Source organism: Emydura macquarii, unplaced genomic scaffold (genome assembly GCF_026122565.2).
Source record: "Emydura macquarii macquarii isolate MOO-44397 ecotype Brisbane River unplaced genomic scaffold, CSIRO-AGI_Emac_v2 contig_1876, whole genome shotgun sequence".
NCBI lineage: Eukaryota > Metazoa > Chordata > Testudines > Chelidae > Emydura > Emydura macquarii.
In genome coordinates this window covers 3,901,602-3,916,777 of record NW_027132013.1, presented here as the reverse complement: position 1 = coordinate 3,916,777, position 15,176 = coordinate 3,901,602, and the positions used below count along the sequence as shown (strand labels likewise).

The 15,176-nt window shown below is 37.6% G+C and overlaps 1 protein-coding gene across 1 annotated transcript in view; it reads left to right on the top strand.

Moving 5' to 3' along the window:
- Positions 1-15,176, top strand: part of SHANK2 (SH3 and multiple ankyrin repeat domains 2) — a 621,534-nt gene that overhangs the window by 469,154 nt on the left and 137,204 nt on the right. The window lies entirely within an intron of this gene.

The window sequence follows — 15,176 nt, the reverse complement described above, 5'->3', positions numbered from 1 at the left end:
ATATAACTATATAATACATAATATAATATATATAATGTAATATTTAATAATGGTATATCACATTTTAATTTTTTCCCCCAAAAAATATAAATGTTTTACAAAAGAACAAGCAAACATCCCTCACTAACTTTCATGTCTGTGTAGCACTGCACAGCAGAGCTAACAGAGGTTACATCATCTTCTTAAATCATTGATAAGTTTGGCAAACCATTTGAGTTATACAATTCTTCCAAAATAAGAGGGAAAAGGAGGAGGAAACTATGGCTTCACATTGCAGCTATTTTGTTCTTCTCACTTGACAGAACACCTTTTAGTTACTTTAATGGTATATGGTTTGAGATGATGCAGATGGAAAATGAGTTTGTCATAAATAAAGTATGTTCCTGTTAACTGCTGCACATAGCAAAACCCACAGAGGAGTTCTAAGTCGTAACATTCATTTTACTGGTATTGGTTAAGAAAAAGTAACCAGTAGTTAATACTCGTGTAGTGCTCAAGTTCTGCTGGAGTTACAAACTTTGGCTTGTAAAATCTCTTTCTAGTTTTTATGTTAGAACCTCAATTGTCAAATTATTTCATATGCCTTTAGGACTTAATCATTAAAGCGAAGGATTGGGAGTCAAAAGACCTTGGTTCGTTCTTCCTGATTCTGCTACTAACTTGCTGTGGGTCCTTGGGCAAGTCACTTAATCTTACTGTGCCTTAATTTCCCTAGCTACAAAATAGGGATAATACTTTATTTTTGTGTGTGTATTTTGAGAAGTCTTGTTTTATTTATTTATTTTATTAACATATTTAGACAGGAAACTGTTGTTGAATTATGCCTTCTGATGAGCTTTGTAGTGAGTTAGCTCAAGTTCTCTAAAGTATTAATGTCTAAAAGGAGCACATCCAAGAGAATTTCAGTACTTTTTATGGCATTATTGCCGTTCACCACAAAAATGTGCAGATGTATTATTTTACATATTTCCTTTCCAAGTGACACATGGTCTCTGGTATAAATCCCAGTAATTGTGAATCTGCAACTTCTAATTATTTTAAAAATAAAACCATTATACCACAAAGAAAAAACTTAGTTTCCCTCTTACTAAGCTAAAACATTCTAAAGTCCCAATCCTGAAAACACTTAATTACCTGCTTAATCTTATACACATCAGTAATTTCATTGACTTCATTGGGAATACTCACATACATAGTTAAGTAAGCATTTGAAGAGAGTTCTCTTATATTGCATGTAAGTAACTTGCATTCATATTATTGTGAGCTGCATATCTATGCCAAGAGAAGTATGTCTTTAAGGATCTTGCTTTCTTTTAAATGATGACATAAGGATTTGTTTTATATAATTTACACATACAGTGTGACTCTCCCACACAGTACCCAAAATCAGTATGCATCAAAACAGATTATTTGCCATATCTATTGAGAATCACTAATTATACTGGGTAAAATTCAGATAAATTTCACCCCCTTAGAAACTGGTAAAAGTGGGGATCTTGCACAAGAGAGCCTCTTGTAGCAAATCACAAATAAACAAAAATAGTTTTTTTAAAAAAACCTATAACTAGTATCTTTCATTTAACTGGTAGACCCGGCCTTGACAGTGTTGGGATAATATTTATATGGATAATTACTTAAGGATTAACTGTCCTTCAGTGAATTCTCCAAAGTATGAGACTTTAAAAATGTTTTCATGTTTTATATTCGTATTTTTCTTTTTAATCAAATACAAGTAATTTTTTCTGAAAATAGCATCTTTTTCTATCTGTTTCATTGCCTTGTTTTTTTCTTCACAGTAAAATAGTAATTAGGCAGTACAAAATCTTGTATTTCTTACCCCTCCCCCTCTTTTATTTTGAGGGGGGGAGGAGGAGTGAGTAAGATTTCCTTTTTAGGACTACGCTACTATAAACTAAGTTATAGCATGTACTTAACACCTCTATCAACATTTTCTCCTTTTACGGATCAATGTTTGTTTTTTCTCAGTGTGGCATATAAAGCCCTAGAGTATGTGTGCCCCTTGCCCCATTCCTCAGTCATCTATAGTGTCATGAATAGCAAACAGGAAGGCAGCAGCTTTACAGACACTGAAAGTGGCAGCATCAGTCCCTTTAGCATAAGCACAATGCTGAGAGAATTCTACTTTGGGATGTTGTCTTTTTTGGTTAATAGCATGTAGGTTACACACCAATCTTACTGTAATCATTTGGAGGCCAGTTTATCAAGGGGGATACACAAATCCAGTGTTTGAGATAGTTGAATGAAAAAGATAAACTTCTGAATAATAAAACTAATTTAACCTTATTGAACATCTACCATCTTTGTAGATAACTGTTTTGAATATGTAGGCTGTAATTGTAAGAATTTTGAAGAAGCATTCTTTGATACTTTGTATACATGTTTCTATACAAACGTGTTCTTTTATGTTCTTTTAAACAGCAGATAAAAGCTGAAATTGGATTCTGTTTCTGACGTTACCAGTAGTTGGTAGCATTCCATGCACAAAGATCACTAGATGACTTATTCTTGGGTGTTACGAATAGGTCTTTTAAAAAAAAAAAAAAAGAAACCAAACCCCCCTCAATATATACCCGTCTTCAGTGTGTACTTTAAATACATTAATTTAATTATTCCTTGCAGATGGCACTGTATATTTAACAAAAATGAACCAGCTCAGGTGGTTTTGAAGGAATTCTTAGTAGAAATAAATATTGGCGGTCACATTTTTGGACTTCTTACATGTGAAGAGATACAAATGTATGGTGTTTCTCTTTAAACTAAGTATTTAGAATTAGTCCTTTTTAGCCCAGCTCCTATGAACATACATAATCAGTTGTGCAGGTGGTTTTGAATGTATGGCTTTCTAAAGAGCAAGAGGTTGGGAATACTAGCAGTTTGAAGGAGTAGGAGGATGAGGAGTGGAGGTGGCTGCAGACTGCAGAAATTATAGCTATGGCAACAGTGTTTTTTCTCCTTTTAATACTTTTTTAAAATATATTCTGTATGTCCTGGAAAAACACTGTCATTGCACCAAATGAAATGACAAGAAACCTTATTAAATGGTTTAACAGAAATGAGAAATGAATATTAAATCCCTTCATAAGTACCTAATTTACGTTAAGGTTGCTACAGTAAACAAAACACTTGTAAAGAATACACAATGTTGTAATTTAAAACCCTCCAGTTCTTAAAGTCTGAAAATTTTGAGTTAAGGTCATCCAACTAGGTAATTACCCATGCCATCATATCTTCAGTTAATAACAATAATGATATGTAAAGTGATTTTTTTATATATTCCAAAAACAACCTTAACTCTGTCCCACAGAACATACTTGTGAACTCTTAAATCATACATCAGTTACTATATTTACCTATAGAATTGTCCACTATGTAAAAAAATGTGCAATGAATTGGTGGTATTTTGAAAGAATAAATCTGTTGGGTGACACACATGGAAAATAAAGGCCATATAATCTGGCCAGGGGCAGATTCAAAATATTTTTTTTTCCAAACTGTCATGCAGTGGTGTTTATGAATATGTGTACATGTGAAAAATAAAAATCCAGTTTCTAGACACTCTTAAGAGCAAATATAAGCATACAGCTTTCCTTATTTGGGAGCATGAGTTGCCTTAGGTTAGGATTACAACATGCCAACAAGAAGGACTGTGTTTCTCAGCAACTCTGCTCCCTTGGATCTCAGAGCTAGTCTGCATGGGGAAATATACCAGTGTAATTATACTGATATAACTCTGTGTGTGGACATTCCTATTCTGGAAATGGGTCCTCTTTCATTGCCGAGTAAGAGTTCACATGCGGAGTTATACAGGATAATTATAGCACTATATTTATAGCAGTATTGTTACACCAGTAAATTTTCCCATCTAGACAACTTCTCAGACAGAGAAACTAGTTGAGAACTACCCAAAACCAGTCTTGGTATTCACTGCTGCAGGAGAGGGGATGTTCCAGCCTGCATCGGTCAAAGAACTCCAGCTTTGTGCCCTAACCAGTCAGCAGCTTGGGTTTCTTGGCAAACGTCAGACTCCTTCGCCAAAACAATTCTTCTTGCTCAGTGATCACATCCTATAGCTATTGTTCTAGGAAACCCTAGAATGGCTTAGCACTGGCCCAGGAGGTTTTCCCTCATAAACCTTAAGGCTGATACACCCTGTTACAATTTGATAATAAAGACAAATTTTATAAATTTTATTTGCCTGGCTGAAAGTCATTGGAACAAAAAACATTTTTTAAAAAGCTTATCTTTTTCATATTTAAAATATATATATATATATATATATATATATATATATATATATATATATATATATATAACTTAAGAGGGGGAAACATTTACAATATGCAGATGCTAGTGTAGGTCACCGCTAGTTCATTTGTGACCTGGTATCTTTAAAGAACTGCTTATTTGGGTATGGGGATGTAGTTAGAATGGTATTCTGTCATTCCTTGCAAATTTTGGCTTGTTTATTTTCTAAAAAACAGTATGGAGTTATTCTAAAATTAATCTAGAACATGCAAAAGGCTTCAACAGCCTATTTGTAAAGGAAGGGGAAAAAAGTGGGTGTCATTCTTTCACCTCTCCACAGAAGGAAAATGTTGTTGGTCATTCAATTGTTTGTTTTACTTTTTGGTAGAATGTCTTTATAGAATTCAATTTTGCATTTCTTGTGAAGTACTGTACAGCATTGTAACATGTATTTTATGCAGACTCAAACTACAAAAAAGCTGATATTTTCTGATGACTGCAGCAGCCTTTTTTAAATAGCTGCTGGCGGTTGCTTTGTGTGTGTGTGTTCGTGTGTGTGTGGTTTTTAAACCTTTCTGTTTAAAGAAATTGAAAATATAACCAAGGAGCAGTGGCTCATTGGTTGATTAGGAAAGGCTGCAAAAATATTTTCAGATGGTTTAGGTTATGGCATGTTGACACACATGTAATCTTGTATTGCCCATGAAAGATGTCATCAGTGGGTGAGTGGCATTTGCAATCTTCAATTCCCTTACTCCTCATCATGCAGCAGCAGAAGGGAAAATATAAGTATAGTCTAGGTCTATGACTGGCATTTTGGAAGGAATTTTTTTTTTTTTAAAGAACAGATGTATTTTTAAAAAAAGCTTTCATTTTCTTTCTTAAAGAGAGTGCTTATCAACTACAGAGAGACACTAGCTTTTCCAAAATCAATGTCCACCTTGATTATTACATTATAAAGCCCAAATTTACTGAATGAGCTAGAGTTCTGTTTGCCAAAACTAAATCTGAAATTTCACATGCATGTTCTTGGCCCAAGGTAGAATTTTACTGGAAATTTTTTTAGCATCTTCCTAAGATTTGGTTTTGATTGTGTCCCCTGGGTCTGTGTGTGATGGAAACTCTCTGTATGCAGATCTCCCCTTTATCAAATAGAAGGGGAAATCAGGTGGCTCTGGACTTTGTAGACTGTAGATCTGCATACATGAATGGGATCTTGTGCCTCTGACTCAGCTCAGAACCCCTTCCTGTCGTCCCACTCTCTAGCAGTGAGGCAGCTATGCAATCACACTTAAGAGGGTCTCCTCAACCTGTCACTTCCTCCTAAGGGATGTTTCCACAGCATGAAGCAGAGCAACTGATTCCCTTGAGGTGGTGCTGGGAATGACCATTTATCCTCAGCTCATCACATGTGCCTCAGCTCACCCCATTGTACCCCAGTCACATATGCAGGTCAAGAGCCTACAAGTCCACCATTTTTACTAGGCAGAAAGTTTAAATTACGTAAGCATTTCATAGGAACATAAAAAATCCCCCCCCCCCCCCCCAAGATCAGACCAATGGTCCATCTATTTCAGTATCCTCACACTGGCCATTACCAGATACGTCAGAGGACAGTACAAGAAATCTAAGGATGGACATTCATGGAAACCTTTTTTTTTTTCTTAACCCAAGGTGATTTGCTTAGGATCTGAAGCATGAAGACTTATATCCCTTATAATTTTTAACCTTTTCCAGCAGGGCCTTTCTTGGGCAGTGCAGTCAAAGAACATTTCTATACAGCAAAGTAAAACCCATGGCTGGCCTGTGCCAGCCAACTTGGGCTAATGGGACTCTGGCGTGGGCTGAAGCCCAAGCTCTGGGACTCTCCCACCTCCTAGAGTCCAGGCTCCAGCCCGAGCCTGGAAGTCCACACAGCAACAAAACAGCCCAGGAGCCTGAGCCCTGCAAGCCCAAGTTATCTGGCACAGGCCAGCCAAAGGTTTTTCTTAACTATTTAGACATACCCGAATAGTACAGTGGTTCTCAGACTTTTTGCTATCATATCCCAGGGGATTGCCATCTTTTGGGGGAGAGGGTGGGAGTGGACCTGCCCCTGGAAGATGGTTGTAACACACAGTTTTTGGCAGTGGATTATACAACTCTTAGTTACACAGTAGTAAGCTGTTTCATATCAGTATTCAGACTATGTTGTAGTCCTGGCTGTGGGAGAGTAATGCATTCAGTAGCTATAGCAGAATAGCCAAGTACATAAATTTGACAGATTCTTTCTTAAAAGCAGTAAAATTGGGTGGCTGGGACTTGGATTGGGCATATTAGACACCAGAGTTCTGTTCCCATTTCTGAAAAATGGTTGGTTTCCAGTTTTATCAGAATGAATGAAGCCTTGCTAAATAATAACAGTTATCAAGTACACCAAAATAGTAGTAGTACTTGGCAGAAGAGGAAACTTCTGGATCCCAGCTCAGTGTACCTTCTTGAAACTACAGGAAATTTGGGAAGTGTGTCACTCTCTTCACCCTCTCCCATGCTGCCCCAGAAAAACCAACCAGCCAAAATCACATAGGATTTTTCCTGTCCCTGAGCTCAGGGACTTGGGGCAGTTGCTTCAATTTAGGGACTGTTCCACAAAATTCCAGACAAGTAGTTTTGTTGAAGAAAATATTTGCAAGCCCCACTTCCATATCTGCTGAAGACAAGACATGACTATTACCCTTATATTCTAATATTTCATTAAGTAAAATAAGCCTTGCTTTGAAATGTGTCAGCAAGATTAGCTTGTCTTTTCACACAGTGTTTCAGGTTGTGGAAAGATTGACCCAAACTAAACTGGAGAGTGACTGATGAGGATTCCTGGTGGAAGAGCAACTCAAGGTAGAATAGGTTGTAAGCACAAAGGCATTCCTTGAGTCCCTGCCATCCTCTCCAGGGCTTCTGCTTCTTCCTTCCTTCCCATGTTAGTTGGACACAAGAAGGAGGAAAGGAAACTCTGCTTAGTCTCTATAGCTTTGCTGGCCTTATGAAACGTGAACAAGCATGCAGGAGATCTTGACAAAAATTCCATGCAGCTATTGTCAAGATTCTAAAAAGTAAAAACAATAAAGACCAGATTTTCAAACCCCACCCGGACACTTTTTAGGTCTCACACTTTGAGAGTGCCTAATCTAGCTTTGCTTATGCTTTGATTAGAATAATAATTGTTTGATCGTATCCATTCTTGTGTTAAACTAAAGCATTAAATTGAATGGATTATTAGCTTGTTAATTAGCCATCCTCAGGAGAAGAGTTTTCTCTTTCTTTGAAAGAACTAAAACAAACTCTCTGCCATTTTCAGTCCATTGTAAAAGATACGCTGGCCATACTTTGTCCATATTTGCAATTTATCGGTATTTCTAAGTGACCTAAAATGATTCTGGGACAAATGGTGGTCCAATTTTCCACAATAGCAATACACAAACATTGTTTAGTGGGGCCTCACAACTATTACCCTCACTTGTAAAATTGAGACTCATAAATTTATTATTATGCCCAAGGATACGCAGAAAGTCCATGTCAAAATGAGGCTCAGAACCCAGTACTCCTGAATCATTTGTGTGCCTACACCATTAGGAGGTCCATCCCAGATGGATGTTTAATCTCTGTCTCTGTTACCCATATCCATAAAATATAAAATTAAAAACATTAGGAATGTTAGGAATAATTATTATTGTTATTGGTTGCCACTGCATCTTGAAAGAGCAGAAAGGCATATGAGAGGGAGCCAGCATTTCATGTTAAATATGCTTCTGCCAGACTCTTGACTTGGAACCTTCTTCTGCCAATTGTGTTTCTTTGTCTGTTTCCAGGGGCAGGATTTTCTCACAAATCCCTTTTTTTAACATTTTGCTCCTTTTATAGTGTGCCTTTCTAAACCAGCCAACTCATTTCTATACAACTGTCTTTGCTCACCTCATTAGGTGGGCAATACCAATTATACAGTTCTGTAAAAAGTGGCTTGTATCTGAACTCCTACAGGCCAGCTCCATGCTCCAGTTAAGTTCTGTTCTTCTTGTTGCCAAGAAGGCTAGCAGCATATTGGGCTACATTAGTAGGAGCATTGCTAGCATATTAAAAGAAGTGATTATTCCCCTCTATTCAGCACTGGTGAGGCCACATTTGGAGTATTGTGTCCAGTTTTGGCCCCCCCCTCCCCCCCCTCTACAGGAAGGGTGTGGACAAATTGGAGAGAGTCCAGTGTAGGGGCGTGAAAATGATTAGGGAGCTGCAGCACGTGACGTATGAGGAGAGGCTGAGGGAACTAGGTTTGTTTAGTCTGCAGAAGAGAAGAAGGAGGGGGGATTTGATAGCGGCCTTCAACTACTTGAAGGAGGTTCCAGGGAGGATTGAGTGTTCTCAGTGGTAGTAGATGGTAGAACAAGGAGCAATGGTTTCAAGTTGCAGTGGAGGAGGTCTAGGTTGGATATTAGGAAAACCTTTTTCACTAAGAGTGTGATGAAGCACTGGAATGGATTACTTAGGGAGGTGGTAGAATCTCCATCCTTTAGAGGTTTTTAAGGCCTGGCTTAACAAAGCCCTGTCTGGGATGATTTTGTTGGGTTTGGTCCTGCTTTGAGCAGGGGGTTGGACTAGATGACCAATCCTAATCTTCTACGATATACATCACTTCCCTGGGGCATGTTGTGGCATTCCTTAGAGTGGGAGGTGACAATTCATTAGAGTAGCTAGATGTTGCAAGATCTGAAATAAAATGAAAATGCCAAGATAAGCTTCAAACCAGAGAAGGACATGAATCAAAACTCTGCCATCTATTGACACTGGGATCTAGATCTAAAGTCTAGATTCAGGTCTAAAATTTCCAGTTTAAACCAATCTCTGTCAATGATGCTCTGAATTAACTGGCTAGCACTGAGATTAAGTGAAATGAATACCCCTCTTCGCCTGGGTAGTGCACATGTTGACTTTTTTCCCTCTTACCTTGCATATTTGAGGGGAATTCTGAACATATTTCTAAAGTGATTGAAGTTTTGTTAAAGGCCTTTTCAATTCACGCTACTTTTCACCATGAATATTTACTTAGGCTCACTTTTCAGTGATATATGCATTTACACAAAGGCCTATTAGTAATACATATAATACTAGGTTTTATGTCTGACTTGCTGTATTAATATAGACATCTTCCATTTTAGCTACCAGTCTGCTTGTTAATTTAGATATTTTAATGAATGAGTCAGAGCCTTTTCATAGTGGCACTGAAGAAAAATATGATATTGGTTTCTGAGCAATGATCTAGTTATATTCTTTGATTTTTTTTAACCAAAATTTTGAGTTTAGACTAAATCAGCTATTTGTACATTTTATGTACACTGTAATAAAGAATATTCTAAATTCTTGGGGAGCAGAATTGCTGTTACATCTGTAACCTAGTGTTAAATGTCCATTCTTTCGTATCATTTTGGAGATCACTACAGATTTATATATTCACTTTAATGAGGTATTTTTTTCTGTCTCCTGTCTGTTTTCAGGTTTACATATTAAATATAGCTTGTTACATGGACCAGGCAGATTTTCTACTAGGCGTTTGTTTGCATTTCAGTTCAGAGGCAACAACCTTTTGATAAGTTTGTGCATTAGATTTACTGATCTTATTAGTATGTTTCTTTGACATCAATATTGTCTATTTATTCCATGGGTCTCTGGATTTATGTGGCGTTGTTGGTTGAATATGAGTTATTACCAGATCTCTCAGATTGAGGGACACTCGTATTTGGGGGAAATATTCAGACATCATCTTTGCATACATATACACCCAACCCCCACACTCCAGATCAGAAGAAAATATCCTCTCCTTTCCTACTTACTGTCCCAGCCTCTTAAGTGGGTCCTGAGAGGAAACTGTCATAACAGCTGTTATCTCTCTCGCTGCATGGATTTGGGGAGGCCAGCACAGAGAATTGCACACCCTGAGGAGGGGGAAGTAATAGTTTTTCATTTCTCTTCTCTTCTGGGGTTCAAGGGATAAGTACTAAGCAGAGGATCTTCTCTCCACTGACCACCAAAAGGACAAAGTAAATAACCAGCAGCCAGTTTTTCAGACTATGAAAAATGTATTCTCTAAAATGAGTGCCCAATATTTGTGCTATTCTCTCAATCGGCTTGATTCTTCCTTCCCTAGTATATACAGTATCTTTCCAAGGACCTTTCTCATGGACTATTTACATATGTATGTACACTTCTGTTATTTTTGGTACAAAATATTGTACAAATTTGGTGTATGGAAGCATATTCATTAATTTATAAGATGCCTCCTGCTTTTGCTTCTTTCCTTATGCTTTGTCACTTAACAATTCCCTTTCCCTATACCTCACCCCCATTAGGATTTGATGTCTCTTCAGTCCTTTATCTTTATATAGTTTAAATGCAAGGTACCTAAAGCATGATATAAATCAAAACAAATACCCAAAGGCACTCTCTCCAAATTCTTTTTCTCGCAACTAAAATGTGAGGTGTGCTTGTACTTCCCAATATGTACACAGCTTGCTATGTTGAAACACAAGTTGTTACAAATTATATTCTCTCTCAACAGACCAAAGAGATATCTATCTATCTATCTATCTATCTATCTATCATATTGGCTGAAATACACTCCAGAAAGTAGTTTTGTTTTTTTTATCTGTTCAATTTACTTTAATATTAAACAAAAAAACCCAAAAAAATAGCAGAGCCAACCTTTTAAATATTTTAGTTACAATTTTCAAGCTTTAATTCATTTTGTTTTTGGTAAATTCTGTAGAGAATTGGCTTTTTAAAAAATTACATATTCTATGTTTAGGTCTAATAATCTGGTCTCAGAGGCGCTATAGTCCCAAAGGTAACATTCATTTGGGTGGTAATTTCACGGGTTCTGTATTCTTCTTCAGCCAATTTGATTGCATCTTTCATGCAAGCCACTTTATAAGCTTAATTACTGTGGAAAATGTATTTCTAAATCTCATTCATTTATAGAGGCAGAAAAGTCAGAGGCTTGTAAGTTCCTGAAAGAATCCTCACCTTGCGATTCCCCCAGTGGCTGCGAGCAGTCAGCATTTACTTGATACTCAATTCACAAAGGCAGTTTTTTTCCAAACCTTCTCTCCAGGCTGTTTTATTTAATTCTCATGGTTTTGCTGTGGAGCAACTTATACTTGTTGCCCTTCTTGCAGGTCATACTTGTTCCTCCTGGCCTTCTCAGACAGTAGGGAGGAAGGATATGCTCTCCGTTCAGATTCTTTAGCAGCAGTCAAGATACTGTCATTTTCTTTTAATAGGCTGAAGTTAGTGATCGGATATTTGCACGCATCCGAGTTTCCTCAACTGAGGCCAGATGCCACCTCTGGCTGTAAACCTTCAACATAAATACTTCCATTCAGACCAGGGAGGTAGGCAGCCTTCACTTTCAGATATGGGTTTTTTAAATACAAAAGCTAGACTAGTCAAACAGAGGAGAGATTACTTTTAAATTGAAAATCTGTCCCTGAATAACAGTTTCAGCCCTCGTATAGCTTAAAATTGTATGTCTTATGTTTGGGTCTCCTGAAAACTGCAAATTCCAAAAAAGGAGCAAACTTTTAAAAACCAAGTTTGGTTGTCAGTGCTCTGACCTGATCTCTTCTGTTGTCTTGCCAGCCTCTTTCCTCCCCTCAAGGGTTAGCTCTGTGGTTTTTTTTCCTCCCAGAAATCTTTACCAAGCATTAGCAAGCTTATCATCATCACTCAAGATGTCGAAGTCACTGCTTCAACCAGTTCTTCAAAGTATTTCTCCCTTTCAGTTACTTTTCTCTTATCTACCTTGACCTTCAGCTGGCCACTCTTCACGAAGGTGGCTATTTCTGTCTGACACTCACATGGCTGAATAATGACTCTGTCCACGTTGCATGTGAAAGAATGGAGGAATTGGGTATCATCAGTTTCTTTTTTTTTTTTTTTTTTTTTTTGCTGGTACCTGAAGCCCACAGCCCATCTTCTCTAGTGTCCTGATACATACGTTACATCGGAGAAGAGATGAGTGAGTCATTTTGGACCCCATTTATTGTTGGGAAGGAATGAATGAAAACAACTTCATATGCTCCAATCAGCCCCCCACTAGGTCTTTAAGTGAGTTAGCAGAACTTCATGATCATGATGTTTTGGAGACTCACCAGGCCTAAGAGTCTGTAGCATGGTAAGTTCACTGTTTAGATAGGGAGAGGAAAGTCTGGGAATAGTTTCTATGCCTCCTACATTTCTATCTAGGCTACAAGTTGGGTCCTGTGTTTATTCAGCTGGGTGGGTTTGGCCAGAGAGCATGGAAAATCAAAGTTGAACAAGAGACAATCCCCCTCTGCACCCCCCTCCCCCCTGGGCCTGTCGGCCTAGGTGCCTGTAATTGTCAATTTATTCTAGTGTAGGTACTCATAGTGCTTTACAGTGGCAAGAATGAGAGATGGTTCCTGTCTCAAAGACTTTACAGTCCTTATGTCAGTTATTTATCACAAAATATTAGGGAGGTCCCCACCTGCCAAGTCGCACTGTTTGAAAAATTGCTTCTTTTTTTTCAGTTTGGAGGGTTGAAATACTTTTAAAAACCAAGCTCACTGCTAACCTTTGTTCATGAAGAATCTCTTCCTCCGTGAGAGTATGCATTCCCTACTATGCATAAGTCTCATTCACAATTCTATTAATAATTGAAGAATCTCAGTACTGAAAACTCTTATGTGAGTATCTAATGTAGCTGCACATGTCCAAATTCATTCGCTGGCTTGTCCTCCTGGAGATCATTGTGCCCCTCACAAAAAAAAAATTTAAAAATCCATACAGCATTTTTCCTATTTCTGTTTTCCCCAATTTAAAGTGCTGCGGATGCTATAGACTCCCAAACTCTTTGCAAACCAGCACTTGTAGCTTTCAGTCAGCAATTTCCATCTTCAAGTGGGAATTCTCAGTTCAAATGTTTTCTCTCTGATTCTATTTAAAAAGGGAGGGGAAAAAAACTTTAAACTGAGGGCCACTAAGATCCAATTTGCATGGTAACAGAGGTTCAGCAGGTGAAAAGAAGGTAAGGGGGAAGTTCCCTCTTTTAAAAAGTAGCATTTCAAAAGTTTTCTTATTTTTACCATTCCTACGTTGGTTTCTATGGAAACAAGCAGAAACTGGGCCATCAGCAGCCAAGAATCCATTTACTCTTAAATTTACTGCTCGAGCAGCCATGCAGTTATCTTTCCAAATTAAATCATGATAGAGTAATAAGTGCTATATAAATGGAGGTAAACTGAAAATACCAAATATAAAGTTCTGTTTCCATTCAAGATGCTACATATACTCTGAAAAGGTGCGGTGCTGTTTATTACTTTGTATGTAGATGAAGGAGAGACCTTAAAATGACAGTTTAAACTATCTTTTAGGAACAAATGTATTTACCTTTTTCACTAAAACCACACTTTTGATTATTGTAAATGTGGTTACATTCTACTTGTAATTTAATTAATTAATTTAATTACTGTTTACTTCTTCCAGTTTGGATGAGGAAAGCACCTTCTAGTAAATTTCACAATGAAATGTTCATGCACTAATGCATTAGTTTAGTGTTGGGTAACCATCACTGAACTAGAATGTTTCTTTTAAAAAATAAAACAAGATAATTTAACTATTTATAGGTGGGGCACTGCCTGTTATTAAGCTTGCTTGACACTTCCCATTATAAGACACTTTTTAGACACCTATAACTTTGCCAGAATCTAACTTTTGGGTTCAACTTTTTTAATGCCAAGTGTCTGCTTCAGGCTGATTGCTTTTGGAAAACTTCAGTCAAAACTGTTCAGTCATTTCCAAGAACAAGTCATAATGTGTTTTGCCTATGTTAAAAAATTCTGGCAACCTTTTCTTAGAAATGGTCTAGCAACCCTAAACTTGGGAGCAGAGACTTGAAATTTGGCCAGGGGGTGGCCTTTATGTCAGGGAGGTGCCTCTTGCCATGCCTGTGAAAATCCACCCAAATTTGACTAAGTTATAGGCCTTTGAAAAATCACCCTTCACAGATGCTTAGTAGAGACGTCTTTCATTTTATCAATTAAATATCTGAAGATTCCACTCTGACTGAGCATGCACCATCCCCTCACAGCTCCTATTTCTGACTGGACTGCGCATGTGCCATCCTCCCATAGCTAGCGACTGACCAAGACCATTGTTACGCTTGCAAAATCAAGCTCTCAAAAGTTAGGAAATGCCAGAATTATGCTTGCATTTGTAACCTTAATGCAGCTCCATTGTGAGAGTCCATTATGATAGTCTTTTTGATTACGTGAGCACATACTACTTTTTTCCACAGGACCCCTATCTCATTCAGTGTGCGGGAAGGACACTACTCTTCTAATGTGGAGTTATTCAATATTTTGTTTTTCCCTCATCGTCCCATGCCTTATTTATTGCACATTTTTCAAACCCTACTATTAAGATGGAATTACTAATTTTCTCATGTGGTTTTTATGGCACTTCTTATTATAGCATTTGAATGCTTCACAGACATTAATATTTTCCTAAAACGCCTGTAATGTGGTGGTGGGGTGGTATTATTCCCATTTCACAGATGGGGAACTAAGTAACAAAAGATTAAAGTCAAAAGCATCCGCTGATTTTTGGATACCCTCTTTGAGATGCATAACAGCTGATTTTGCAGAGTAGCTAGCGTTATATGGTACTTTATACATTCACAACTCCTACTGACTTCAGTTGCATCTGTGAGCGCTCAGCTATTCTACAGATCAGACCATAGGGTCACGAGTCAGACATCCATAAAATGAGGAACACACAATTAGTGACTCTGAGAAGTTGGGTTTCATTGTCTTGCCCAGTATCACAAAGAGGCAGGGACGGAATTCGAATTCTGCAAGACAGAATTG